A 14,951-nucleotide genomic window follows, 5' to 3' on the forward strand; every position below is an offset into this window, starting at 1 on the left:
AACTATGCTAATTATGCTAACTATGCTAATTTGGCTAAAAGTGCTAGCGTAGCGATCAGCATCATCAATTGACTCAGAAAAATACATTACTCAAAATGCTAATTATGCTAACAATGCTAGCTATGCTAATGTGACTAAAAGTGCTAGCATAGCGATCAGCATCATCAACTGACTCAGAAAAACACATTACCTAAAATGCTAATTATGCTAACTATGCTAGCTATGCTAATGTGGCTAAAAGTGCTAGCATAGCGATCAGCATCATGAACTGACTCAGAAAAACCCATTACCTAAAATGCTAATTATGCTAACTATGCTAGCTATGCTAATGTCGCTAAAATTGCTAGCATAGCGATCAGCATCATCAACTGACTCAGAAAAACACATTTCCTGAAATGCTAATTATGCTAACTATGCTAGTTATGCTAACATAGCTAAAAGTGCTAGCATAGCGATTAGCGTCATCAACTGACTCAGAAAAACACATTCCTCCATTGGCGAGAGCTACATGTCATAAGTTGATAAAAAACCCACTTTTTCCAAAATGGCGGCTTTTCTGTTGATTTTATCTCCATAGCAACCATTTTATGTTTTGGTCCCCTCTGGAGGACGAACAGATTGACGTCAGTTTCGGACAAATGGGTAAAAGTAAACTTTTTGTTGTCCTTAGCAACAGTGGTTTTATGCTAACCACGCCCACATTCCTTATATGTCCATATCCAGTGTTTTTCAATGTATTCTGTTTCAGGCATTAATGCATGCATTCAATTTTCACTGTATTGTATTGAAATGCATGGGAGTTATAACAGTGCGCCACTTTGCTAGCTCGCCACGCGCACGCCGTTCAAAATCTACAACTTCTAATTCCAACATTTTTTCCACAGTAGCTTGCCATTGATGCCCAAAAAGTTTCGACCCAATCGATGAAAATTCCAACGACAAGTTTACGTTTGAATCTGGTGGTAAAGGTGTTTTTTATAAAAAATTCAAGATGGCCGCCTTTTCCCGAGGTCAAAGGTCAACGAAACTCCAGAGGTGATTGTAGACTTACGCTAGGGACATGCACGTCAAATTTCGTGAAAATCGCTCGAAAAAAAGTTCATTTTTTCATATTGTGTAAAATCGCGAAAAACTCAAAATGGCATATTTTGGCACAAAATGGCTGCCAAACCGTAGGTCGTGTCACCATCACGTAATGATTTCAAAACTTTCTTTGGATATACCCGACAAAGTTATCTGGGTTTCGTTAGCCGATTCTTAAAAATAAAATCCGAAAAAAAATTTTTTTGCCGAGTCAGCACTTTTTTTTGCGATCGTTTTTTGTTTACCACGGCCACATTCCTTTATGGATTTTGTCGTATGTGACATCATTTTATTCAGTGTGGGCCAGGGTATTGCATATTTCAGTTACAGGCTATTCCGATAAAATATGTTCGAGCTAGCTAAAATGGCGACGGTTGCGAATTCGCCACGCGCACGCGTTTCAAATTCTACAACTTCTAATTCCAACATTTTGTCCACAGTAGCTTGCCATTGATGCCTGAGAAGTTTCAAAAAGATCGATAAAAATCCCTAGGACGAGTTTTCGTTTGTATCCGTTACTAAAGGTGCTTTTTTATGAAAATTCAAGATGGCCGCCCATTGCCAAGGTCAAAGGTCAACGAAACTTCTTTGGTAGTTGTAGAATCGTGTTTGTGGCATGTGTATGCAATTTCGTGAAAATCGCTTGAACAAAAGTGTTGTTTTCCAATATTGTCAAAAAACACGAAAATCGCCATTTCTCTGAGTTCGCCACAAAATGGCCGCCAAGCCGTAGGTCGTGTGGCCATCCCATAATGATTTCATAACTTCTTTGGGATATCTCCAACACCCGTGTTTTGGTTTCGTAACTGTATTTTTAAATATTTTTTTTTGGCCCCATAAGCGATTTTCGGCCCATTCATTTTTTTTACGGGAACGCTCGCCGTGATGTCATCGTCGTGGGGGGGGTGACGTTCTCTTTGCCGAAAATTCATTTTCAATTTATCCCAGATGTGTGCCAATTTTGGTGAGTTTTCGGGTATGTGGCGGGGGTCAAATTTGAGCTGAACGGATCCGTAAGAAAGAAGAAACGTAATAAAAAAAATTAAAGCCGCAAGCGGCGTTGTATGGCCCGCAGACGCAACCCGCCTTCCACGCCCAATTCTACGCAACACCGCGGCCCTCTCCGCCCTCACCGCCCTCACCGCCCACAAATTAAAAGCTAGTCAAGGCTGGATTTGCTAATAATGCTAACTATGCTAACTATGCTAATGTGACTAAAAGTCCTAGCATAGCGATTAGCATAATCAACTCTCTCAGAAAAACACATTACCTACAATGCTAACTATGCTAACTATGCTAGCTATGCTAATGTGGCTAAAAGTGCTACCATTGCGATCAGCATCTTCAACTTACTCAGAAAAAAACATTACCTAAAATGCTAATTATGCTATGCTAGTTATGCTAATATAGCTAAAAGTGCTAGCATAGCGATCAGCATCATCAACTGACTCAGAAAAACACATTACTTAAAATGCTAATTATGCTAACTATGCTAGCTATGCTAACATAGCTAAAATTGCTAGCATAGCGATCAGCATCATCAACTGACTCAGAAAAACACATTACCTAAAATGCTAACTATGCTAGCTATGCTAATGTGGCTAAAAGTGCTAGCATAGCGATCAGCATCATCAACTGACTCAGAAAAACACATTCCTCCATTGGTGAGAGTTATATGTCATAAGTTGCTAAAAAGCCCACTTTTTCCAAAATGGCGGCTTTTCTGTTGATTTTATCTCCATAGCAACCATTTTATGTTTTGGTCCCCTCGGGAGGACGAACAGATTGACGTCAGTTTCGGACAAATCGGTAGAAGTAAACTTTTTGTCGTCCTTAGCAACAGTGGTTTTATGCTAACCACGCCCACATTCCTTATATGTCCATATCCAGTGTTTTTCAATGTATTCAGTTTCAGGCATTAATGCATGCATTCAATTTTCACTGTATTGTATTGAAATGCATGGGAGTTATAACAGTGCGCCACTTTGCTAGCTTGCCACGCGCACGCCGTTCAAAATCTACAACTTCTAATTCCAACATTTTTTACACAGTAGCTTGCCATTGATGCCCAAAAAGTTTTGAGACGATCGAAGAAAATTCCAACGACAAGTTTACGTTTGAATCTGGTGGTTAAGGTGTTTTTTATAGAAAATTCAAGATGGCCGCCTTTTCCCGAGGTCAAAGGTCGACGAAACTCCAAAGATGATTGTAGACTTACGCTAGGGACATGCGAGTCAAATTTCGTGAAAATCGCTCGAAAAAAAGTTCATTTTTCCATATCGTGTAAAAACGCGAAAAACTCAAAATGGCAGATTTTGGCACAAAATGGCCGCCAAACCGTAGGTCGTGTGGCCATCACGTAATGATTTCAAAACTTTCTTTGGATATACCCGACAAAGTTATCTGGGTTTCGTTAGCCGATTCTTAAAAATAAAATCCGAAATTTTTTTTTTTTGCCGAGTCAGCACTTTTTTTTGCGACGGTTTTTTGTTTACCACGGCCACATTCCTTTATCGATTTTGTCGTATGTGACATCGTTTTGTTCAGTGTGGGCCAGGGTATCGCATATTTCAGTTTCAGGCTATTCCGATAAAATATGTGCGAGCTAGCTAAAATGGCGACGGTTGCGAATTCGCCACGCGCACGCGTTTCAAATTCTACAACTTCTAATTCCAACATTTTGTCCACAGTAGCTTGCCATTGATGCCTGAGAAGTTTCAAAAAGATCGATAAAAATCCCTAGGACGAGTTTTCGTTTGTATACGTTACTAAAGGTGCTTTTTTATGAAAATTCAAGATGGCCGCCCCTTCCCAAGGTCAAAGGTCAACAAAACTTCTTTGGTAGTTGTAGAATCGTGTTTGTGGCATGTGTATGAAATTTCGTGAAAATCGCTTGAACAAAAGGGTAGTTTTCCCATATTGTCAAAAAACACGAAAATCGCCATTTCTCTGAGTTCGCCACAAAATGGCCGCCAAGCCGTAGGTCGTGTGGCCATCCCATAATGATTTCATAACTTCTTTGGGATATCTCCAACACGCGTGTTTTGGGTTCGTAACTGTATTCCAAAATATTTTTTTTTGGCCCCATAAGCGATTTTCGGCCCATTCATTTTTTTTACGAGAACGCTCGCCGTGATGTCATCGTCGTGGGGGGGTTGACGTTTTCTTTGCCGAAAATTCATTTTCAATTTATCCCAGATGTGTGCCAATTTTGGTGAGTTTTCGGGTATGTGGCGGGGGTCAAATTTGAGCTCAAAGACGCCGTTAGAAACAATAATAATAATAATAATAATAAAAAAACATTCGAAAAACAATATAGAAGTTTTTGCAGTCAGGTGGCCTATGTATTTCAATGCGGCCTGTCTTTTACTATAGGCTGGGCATGTCTTTTTGGCTTTAAACCCGTCTTTTGAGGGCTTTTGGGGGCTTTTTGGGGTTTTTGTCGTCATTTTTGCGACTACAATTTTTACGTTTTTGCGTTGGAGTTGTGCGTGTGTGTGTGTATTTTTGTTGCGTTACACAATTGTCGTCTCGTTGTGTGCTTTGGGCGACTTTTGACCCCATTTTTTGGCGTTTTGACGCGTTTTTTTGACGTTTTGGACTTTTTGAGTGTTCGACCCTCGTACCAGTTACAATATGGTCCTTGCAGTCTATGACTGCTGCGGGCCATAATTAAAGCCGCAAGCGGCGTTGTATGGCCCGCAGACGCAACCCGCCTTCCACGCCCAACTCTACGCACCACCGCCCTCACCGCCCTCACCGCACACTTTTGATGAAGGCTAGTCAAAACTGCATATGCTAATTATGCTAACTATGCTAGCTATGCTAGCTATGCTAATGTGGCTAAAAGTGCTAGCATAGCGATCAGCATCATCAACTGACTCAGAAAAACACATTACCTAAAATGCTAATTATGCTAACTATGCTAGCTATGCTAATGTGGCTAAAAGTGCTAGCATTGCGATCAGCATCTTTAACTGACTCAGAAAAAAACATTATATAAAATGCTAATAATGCTAACTATGCTAGCTATGCTAATGTGGCTAAAAGTGCTAGCATAGCGATCAGCATCATCAACTGACTCAGAAAAACACATTACCTAAAATGCTAATTATGCTAACTATGCTAGCCATGCTAATGTGGCTAAAAGTGCTAGCATAGCGATCAGCATCTTTAACTGACTCAGAAAAAAACATTATATTAAATGCTAATAATGCTAACTATGCTAGCTATGCTAATGTGGCTAAAAGTGCTAGCATAGCGATCAGCATCATCAACTGACTCAGAAAAACACATTACCTAAAATGCTAATTATGCTAACTATGCTAGCTATGCTAATGTGGCTAAAAGTGCTAGCATAGCGATCAGCAACATTAACTGACTCAAAAAAACACATCACCTAAAATGCTAATTATGCTATCTATGCTAGCTATGCTAATGTGGCTAAAAGTGCTAGCATAGCGATCAGCATCATTAACTGACTCAGAAAAACACATTATCTAAAATGCTAATTATGCTAACTATGCTAGCTATGCTAATGTGGCTGAAAGTGCTAACATTGTGATCAGCATCATCAATTGACTCAGAAAATACATTACCTAAAATGCTAATTATGCTAACTATGCTAGCTATGCTAATGTGGCTAAAAGTGCTAGCATAGCAATCATTATCATCAATTGACTCAGAAAAACACATTAGCTAAAATGCTAATTATGCTAACTATGTTAGTTATGCTAACATAGCTAAAAGTGCTAGCATAGCGATCTGCATCATCAACTGACTCAGAAAAACACATTCCTCCATTGGTGAGAGCTATGTGTCATAAGTTGATAAAAAACCCACTTTTTCCAAAATGGCGGCTTTTCTGTTGATTTTATCTCCATAGCAACCATTTTATGTTTTGGTCCCCTCGGGATGATGAACAGATTGACGTCAGTTTCGGACAAATCGGTAAAAGTAAACTTTTTGTTGTCCTTAGCAACAGTGGTTTTATGCTAACCACGCCCACATTCCTTATATGTCCATATCCAGTGTTTTTCAATGTATTCAGTTTCAGGCATTAATGCATGCATTCAATTTTCACTGTATTGTATTGAAATGCATGGGAGTTATAACAGTGCGCCACTTTGCTAGCTTGCCACGCGCACGCCGTTCAAAATCTACAACTTCTAATTCCAACATTTTTTACACAGTAGCTTGCCATTGATGCCCAAAAAGTTTTGAGACGATCGAAGAAAATTCCAACGACAAGTTTACGTTTGAATCTGGTGGTTAAGGTGTTTTTTATAGAAAATTCAAGATGGCCGCCTTTTCCCGAGGTCAAAGGTCGACGAAACTCCAGAGGTGATTGTAGACTTACGCTAGGGACATGTGCGTCAAATTTCGTGAAAATCGCTCGAAAAAAAGTTCATTTTTCCATATCGTGTAAAAACGCGAAAAACGCAAAATGGCAGATTTTGGCACAAAATGGCCGCCAAACCGTAGGTCGTGTCGCCATCACGTAATGATTCCAAAACTTTCTTTGGATATACCCGACAAAGTTATCTGGGTTTCGTTAGCCGATTCTTAAAAATAAAATCCGAAAAAATTTTTTTTTGCCGAGTCAGCACTTTTTTTTGCGACGGTTTTTTGTTTACCACGGCCACATTCCTTTATCGATTTTGTCGTATGTGACATCGTTTTGTTCAGTGTGGGCCAGGGTATCGCATATTTCAGTTTCAGGCTATTCCGATAAAATATGTGCGAGCTAGCTAAAATGGCGACGGTTGCGAATTCGCCACGCGCACGCGTTTCAAATTCTACAACTTCTAATTCCAACATTTTGTCCACAGTAGCTTGCCATTGATGCCCGAGAAGTTTCAAAAAGATCGATAAAAATCCCTAGGACGAGTTTTCGTTTGTATACGTTACTAAAGGTGCTTTTTTAAGAAAATTCAACATGGCCGCCCCTTCCCAAGGTCAAAGGTCAACGAAACTTCTTTGGTTATTGTAGAATCAGGGTCTTGGCATGTGTATGCAATTTCGTGACAATCGCTTAAACAAAAGTGTCATTTTCCCATATTGTCAAAAAACACGAAAATCGCCATTTCTCTGAGTTCGCCACAAAATGGCCGCCAAGCCGCAGGTCGTGTGGCCATCCCATAATAATTTCATAACTTCTTTGGGATATCTCCAACACGCCTGTTTTGGTTTCGTAACTGTATTTTGAAATATTTTTTTTTAGCCCCATAAGCGATTTTCGGCCCATTCATTTTTTTGACGGGATTGCTCGCCGTGATGTCATCATCGTGGGGGGGGTGACGTTTTCTTTGCCGAAAATTCATTTTCAATTTATCCTAGGTGTGTGCCAATTTTGGTGAGTTTTCGGGTATGTGGTGGGGGTCAAATTTTGGCTCAAAGTGGAAGAAAGAAAGAAGAAGAATAATAATGAAACGAAGCAGAAACAATATAGAAGTTTTTGCAGTCAGGTGGCCTATGTATTTCAATGCGGCCTGTCTTTTACTATAGGCTGGGCATGTCTTTTTGGCTTTAAACCCGTCTTTTGAGGGCTTTTTGGGGCTTTTTTGTGTTTTTGTCGTCATTTTTGCGACTACAATTTTGTCGTTTGTGCGTTGGTGTTGTGCGTGTGTGTGTTTATTTTTGTTCCGTTACACAATTGTCGTGTCGTTGTGTGCTTTGGGCGACTTTTGACTCCATTTTTTGGCGTTTTGACGCGTTTTTTTGACGTTTTGGACTTTTTGAGTGTTCGACCCTCGTACCAGTTACAATATGGTCCTTGCAGTCTATGACTGCTGCGGGCCATAATAATAATGAAACAAAGCAGAAACAATATAGAAGTTTTTGCAGTCAGGTGGCCTATGTATTTCAATGCGGCCTGTCTTTTACTATAGGCTGGGCATGTCTTTTTGGCTTTAAACCCGTTCTTTGAGGGCTTTTTTGGGCTTTTTTGTGTTTTTGTCGTCATTTTTGCGACTACAATTTTAAGGTTTGTGCGATGGTGTTGTGCGTGTGTGTGTGTATTTTTGTTGCGTTACACAATTGTCGTGTCGTTTTGTGCTTTGGGCGACTTTTGACCCCATTTTTTGGCGTTTTGACGCGTTTTTTTGACGTTTTGGACCTTTTTGAGTGTTCGACCCTCGTAGCAGTTACAATATGGTCCTTGCAGTCTATGACTGCTGCGGGCCATAATTAAAGCCGCAAGCGGCGTTGTATGGCCCGCAGACGCAACCCGCCTTCCACGCCCAACTCTACGTACCACCGCTGACCTCACCGCCCTCACAGCCCGCAAATTAAAAGCTAGTCAAGGCTGGATTTGCTAATTAGGCTAACAATGCTAACTATGCTAATGTGGCTAAAAGTGCTAGCATTGTAATCAGCATCATCAACTGACTCAGAAAAACACATTACCTAAAATGCTAATTATGCTAACTATGCTAGCTTCGCTAATGTGGCTAAAAGTGCTAGCATAGCGATCAGCATCATCGACTGACTCAGAAAAACACATTACCTAAAATGCTAATTATGCTAACTATGCTAGCTATGCTAATGTGGCTAAAAGAGCTAGCATAGCGATCAGCATCATCAACTGACTCAGAAAAACACATTCCTCCATTGGTGAGAGCTATATGTCATAAGTTGATAAAAAACCCACTTTTTTTCCAAAATGGCGGCTTTTCTGTTGATTTTATCTCCATAGCAACCATTTTATGTTTTGGTCCCCTCGGGAGGACGAACAGATTGACGTCAGTTTCAGACAAATCAGTAAAAGTAAACTTTTTGTTGTCCTAAGCAACAGTGGTTTTATGCTAACCACGCCCACATCCCTTATATGTCCATATCCAGTGTTTTTCAATGTATTCTGTGTCAGGCATTAATGCATGCATTCAATTTTCGTTGTATTGTATTGAAATGCATGGGAGTTATAACAGTGCGCCACTTTGCTAGCTTGCCACGCGCACGCCGTTTAAAATCTACAACTTCTAATTCCAACATTTTTTCCACAGTAGCTTGCCATTGATGCCCAAAAAGTTTCGAGACAATCGATGAAAATTCCAACGACAAGTTTACGTTTGAATCTGGTGGTAAAGGTGTTTTTTATAGAAAATTCAAGATGGCCGCCTTTTTCCGAGGTCAAAGGTCAACGAAACTCCAAAGGTGATTGTAGACTTACGCTACGGACATGCGCGTCAAATTTCGTGAAAATCGCTCGAAAAAAAGTTCATTTTTCCATATTGTGTAAAATCGCGAAAAACGCAAAATGGCAGATTTTGGCACAAAATGGCCGCCAAACCGTAGATCGTGTCGCCATCACGTAATTATTTCAAAACTTTCTTTGGATATACCCGACAAAGTTATCTGGGTTTCGTTAGCCGATTCTTAAAAATAAAATCCAAATTTTTTTTTTTTAGCCGAGTCAGCACTTTTTTTTGCGATCGTTTTTTGTTTACCACGGCCACATTCCTTTATCGATTTTGTCGTATGTGACATCGTTTTGTTTAGTGTGGGCCAGGGTATCGCATATTTCAGTTTCAGGCTATTCCGATAAAATATGTGCGAGCTAGCTAAAATGGCGACGGTTGCGAATTAGCCACGCGCACGCGTTTCAAATTCTACAACTTCTAATTCCAACATTTTGTCCACAGTAGCTTGCCATTGATGCCCGAGAAGTTTCAAAAAGATCGATAAAAATCCCTAGGACGAGTTTTCGTTTGTATCCGTTACTAAAAGTGCTTTTTTATGAAAATTCAAGATGGCTGCCCCTTCCCAAGGTCAAAGGTCAACGAAACTTCTTTGGTTATTGTAGAATCAAGGTCGTGGCATGTGTGTCCGATTTCGTGAAAATCGCTTGAACAAAAGTGTTGTTTTCCCATGTTGTGAAAAAACACGAAAATCGCCATTTCTCTGAGTTCGCCACAAAATGGCCGCCAAGCCGTAGGTCGTGTGGCCATCCCATTATGATTTTATAACTTCTTTGGGATATCTCCAACACGCGTGTTTTGGTTTTGTAACTGTATTTCAAAATATTTTTTTTTGGCCCCATAAGCGATTTTCGGCCCATTCATTTTTTTTACGGGAACGCTCGCCGTGATGTCATTGTCGTGGGGGGGGTGACGTTCTCTTTGCCGAAAATTCATTTTCAATTTATCCCAGGTGTGTTCCAATTTTGGTGAGTTTTCGGGTATGTGGCGGGGGTCAAATTTGAGCTCAAAGGCGCGATAAGAAAGCGGAATAATAATTAAAGCCGCAAGCGGCGTTGTATGGCCCGCAGACGCAACCCGCCTTCCACGCCCAACTCTAAGCACCACCGCCTCCCTCACCGCCCTCACTGCCCAGTTTTGATAAAGGCTAGTCAAAACGGCATTTGCTAATTATGCTAACTATGCTAGCTATGCTAATGTGGCTAAAAGTGCTAGCATAGGGATCAGCATCATTAACTGACTCAGAAAAACACATTTCCTAAAATGCTAATTATGCTAACTATGCTAGCTATGCTAATGTGGCTAAAAGTGCTAGCATTGCGATCAGCATCATCAACTGACTAAGAAAAACACATTACCTAAAATGCTAATTATGCTAACTATGCTAGTTATGCTAACATAGGTAAAAGTGCTAGCATAGCGTTCAGCATCATCAACTGACTCAGAAAAACACATTACCTAAAATGCTAATTATGCTAACTATGCTAGTTATGCTAACATAGGTAAAAGTGCTAGCATAGCGATCAGCATCATTAACTGACTCAGAAAAACACATTTCCAAAAATGCTAATTATGCTAACTATGCTAGCTATGCTAATGTGGCTAAAAGTGCTAGCATAGCGATCAGCATCATCAACTGACTCAGAAAAACACATTACCTAAAATGCTAATTATGCTAACTATGCTAGTTATGCTAACATAGCTAAAAGTGCTGGCATTGCGATCAGCATCATCAACTGACTCAGAAAAACAGATTACAAAAAATGCTAATTATGCTAACTATGCTAGTTATGCTTACATAGCTAAAAGTGCTAGCATAGAGATCAGCATCATCAACTGACTCAGAAAAACACATTACCTAAAATGCTAATTATGCTAACTATCCTGGAAATGCTAACATAGCTAAAATTGCTAGCATAGCGATCTGCATCATCAACTGACTCAGAAAAACACATTACCTAAAATGCTAATTATGCTAACTATCCTGGAAATGCTAACATAGCTAAAATTGCTAGCATAGCGATCTGCATCATCAACTGACTCAGAAAAACACATTCCTCCATGGGTGAGAGCTATATGTCATAAGTTGATAAAAAACCCACTTTTTCCAAAATGGCGGCTTTTCTGTTGATTTTATCTCCATAGCAACCATTTTATGTTTTGGTCCCCTCGGGAGGACGAACAGATTGACGTCAGTTTCGGACAAATCGGTAAAAGTAAACTTTTTGTTGTCCTTAGCAACAGGGGTTTTATGCTAACCACGCCCACATTCCTTATATGTCCATATCCAGTGTTTTTCAATGTATTCTGTTTCAGGCATTAATGCATGCATTCAATTTTCACTGTATTGTATTGAAATGCATGGGAGTTATAACACTGCGCCACTTTGCTAGCTTGCCACGCGCACGCCGTTCAGAATCTACAACTTCTAATTCCAACATTTTTTCCACAGTAGCTTGCCATTGATGCCCAAAAAATTTTGAGACGATTGATGAAAATTCCAACGACAAGTTTACGTTTGAATCCGGTGGTAAAGGTGTTTTTTATAGAAAATTCAAGATGGCCGCCTTTTCCCGAGGTCAAAGGTCGACGAAACTCCAGAGGTGAATGTAAACTTACGCTAGGGACATGCGTGTCAAATTTCGTGAAAATCGCTCGAAAAAAAGTTCATTTTTCCATATTGTGTAAAATCGCGAAAAACTCAAAATGGCAGATTTTGGCACAAAATGGCCGCCAAACCGTAGGTCGTGTCGCCATCACGTAATGATTTCAAAACTTTCTTTGGATATACCCGACAAAGTTATCTGGGTTTCGTTAGCCGATTCTTAAAAATAAAATCCGAAAAATTTTTTTTTTGCCGAGTCAGCACTTTTTTTTGCGATCGTTTTTTGTTTACCACGGCCACATTCCTTTATGGATTTTGTCGTATGTGACATCGTTTCGTTCAGTGTGGGCCAGGGTATCGCATATTTCAGTTTCAGGCTATTCCGATAAAATATGTGCGAGCTAGCTAAAATGGCGACGGTTGCGAATTTGCCACGCGCACGCGTTTCAAATTCTACAACTTCTAATTCCAACATTTTGTCCACAGTAGCTTGCCATTGATGCCCAAGAAGTTTCAAAAAGATCGAAAAAAATCCCTAGGACGAGTTTTCGTTTGTATCCGTTACTAAAGGTGCTTTTTTTGAAAATTCAAGATGGCTGCCCGTTCCCAAGGTCAAAGGTCAACGAAACTTCTTTGGCAGTTGTAGAATCGTGTTAGTGGCACGTGTATGCAATTTCGTGAAAATCCCTTTAACAATAGTTTCGTTTTCCTATATTGTCAAAAAACATGAAAATCGCCATTTCTCTGAGTTTGCCACAAAATGGCCGCCAAGCCGTAGGTCGTGTGGCCATCCCATAATGATTTCAAAACTTCTTTAGGATATCTCCAACACCCGTGTTTTGGTTTCGTAACTGTATCTTGAAAAAAAAAAAATTGGCTCCATTTGAGATTTCGGCACCATTCATTTTTTTTACGGTTTTGCCGACTGTGAGGTCATCGGGTTTGGGGGGGGGGGCGTTCACTTCGCCGAAAATTCATTTTGAATTTATCCTAGGTGTGTGCCAATTTTGGTGAGTTTTCGAGTATGTGGCGGGGGTCAAATTTGAGCTCAAAGACGCAGTAAGAAAGAAGAAACGTAATAATAATAATAATAAAAATGAAACAAAGCAGAAACAATATAGAAGTTTTTGCGGTTAGGATTTCCTATGTATTTCAATGCGGCCTGTCTTTTACTATAGGCTGGGCAGGTCTTTTTGGCTTTAAACCCTTCTTTTGAGGGCTTTTTGGGGCTTTTTCGTGTTATTGTCGTCATTTTTGCGATTACAAATTTGACGTTTTTGCGTTGGTGTTGTGCGTGTGTGTGTGTATTTTTGTTGCGTTACACAATTGTCGTGTCGTTTTGTGCTTTGGGCGACTTTTGACCCCATTTTTTGGCGTTTTGACGCGTTTTTTTGACGTTTTGGACTTTTTGAGTGTTCGACCCTCGTACCAGTTACAATATGGTCCTTGCACTCTGTGAGTGCTGCGGGCCATAATAATAATAATGAAACAAAGCAGAAACAATATAGAAGTTTTTGCAGTCAGGTGGCCTATGTATTTCAATGCGGCCTGTCTTTTACTATAGGCTGGGCATTTCTGTTTGGCTTTAAACCCGTCTTTTGAGGGCTTTTTGGGGCTTTTTTGGGTTTTTGTCGTCATTTTTGCGACTACAATTTTGACGTTTGTGCGTTGGTGTTCTGCGTGTGTGTGTGTATTTTTGTTGCGTTACACAATTGTCGTGTCGTTGTGTGCTTTGGGCGACTTTTGACCCCATTTTTTGGCGTTTTGACGCGTTTTTTTGACGTTTTGGACCTTTTTGAGTGTTCGACCCTCGTACCAGTTACAATATGGTCCTTGCAGTCTATGACTGCTGCGGGCCATAATTACATTTTTAAGGAACTATAATAATGACTTGTATTAAATTCTTAATGAAACATGTCAGAAAACAATCAAAATGAATTCACAAGGTTCACAACCTGCAATGTCAGGATGAAGGGAAGACATGGAGTGTGTATAAAGCTGAGACAAAATACCAACAATAGTTGCATGATGCTGAAATGACAACTAAGACTGACGCCAGTTTTCGCTGCATTCATTCCTGCATCAGATGTGAGAATAGCTTTACTGCATCAAACTTTACTTTCAATTGAGTAGATTAATGAGGAAATAGTAGGGGTGTAACAATTAATCGACTTAATCGATGAATCGATTTATATTCCTACAATCCAACCAGATAAATCTGTCTGAAATAAGTTTTTAGTTGACCTATACCATCATAAAATCGTTTCAAAATGAAACATTTGAATACAGAAGTAAGAACTCTGTCTCCCCCTATGGTCACTGGCGGGAGCGGTCTCCAGAGTACAGAATGCAGTTCATCTCCCAGCAAACCCAGGGTGCTCTTCCTGGATGCCACACACCTGACTCTAATTCTCTCAATCAGTCACAGTCTACTTAAGCACCGCACTGAGCTTCACTCAGTGTAAAGTATTGTTTGTGCCAGTTTGCTGTTATTACCGAGAGTTATATTTGGACCTGATCTTCTGTCTTTTGACCCTGTATCTGACTCTTGTTTGCCTGTGGCCTCCCCCCTGCCTCGACTTTGCCTGGATCCTGACTACCCTGTATCTCCTCTGATGACCTTATGCCTGTTTTAGACCCCAGCTTGCTTGATCCTGATTTAGCTTTGTGGACTCTTAGCGAAGCAAACAAATGCCTGCTAATAAATACCTGCTGGATTTGGATCCAGCCATCTGCCTGTTCTTATGACATCATCGATCTTGGAAACCACCTCATGGATTGAGGTACAGTAGGTTTATTTTATTATTAAGGTAAAAAAGGATCAAGTGACATCACACCGGACAACACACATGTGATGTCAGCAAAACCTGATCCATTATTTCAGTCCAATGTGTGGAAACACTTTGGATTTAGCAAAGATGTGACCATCCAGTGTGCTAGAATGTTCTAATAATGTTCCCTTTGGATTATTTGAATGTGGAAAAACAACAGTGGACTGAACCTTAGGAAACTAAAATGTCAATGGATTTGATATTAATTCTTGTTTACTTATTTGTTTGTACACA

The 14,951-nt window shown here is 40.1% G+C and overlaps 1 protein-coding gene across 7 annotated transcripts in view; it reads right to left on the reverse strand.

Moving 5' to 3' along the window:
- Positions 1 to 14,951, reverse strand: part of LOC101157752 (NLR family CARD domain-containing protein 3) — a 59,546-nt gene that overhangs the window by 36,891 nt on the left and 7,704 nt on the right. The window lies entirely within an intron of this gene.

This window comes from Oryzias latipes, chromosome 13 (assembly GCF_053564925.1).
Source record: "Oryzias latipes strain Hd-rR chromosome 13, Olatipes_Hd-rR_3.1".
Classification (NCBI taxonomy): Eukaryota; Metazoa; Chordata; class Actinopteri; order Beloniformes; family Adrianichthyidae; genus Oryzias; species Oryzias latipes.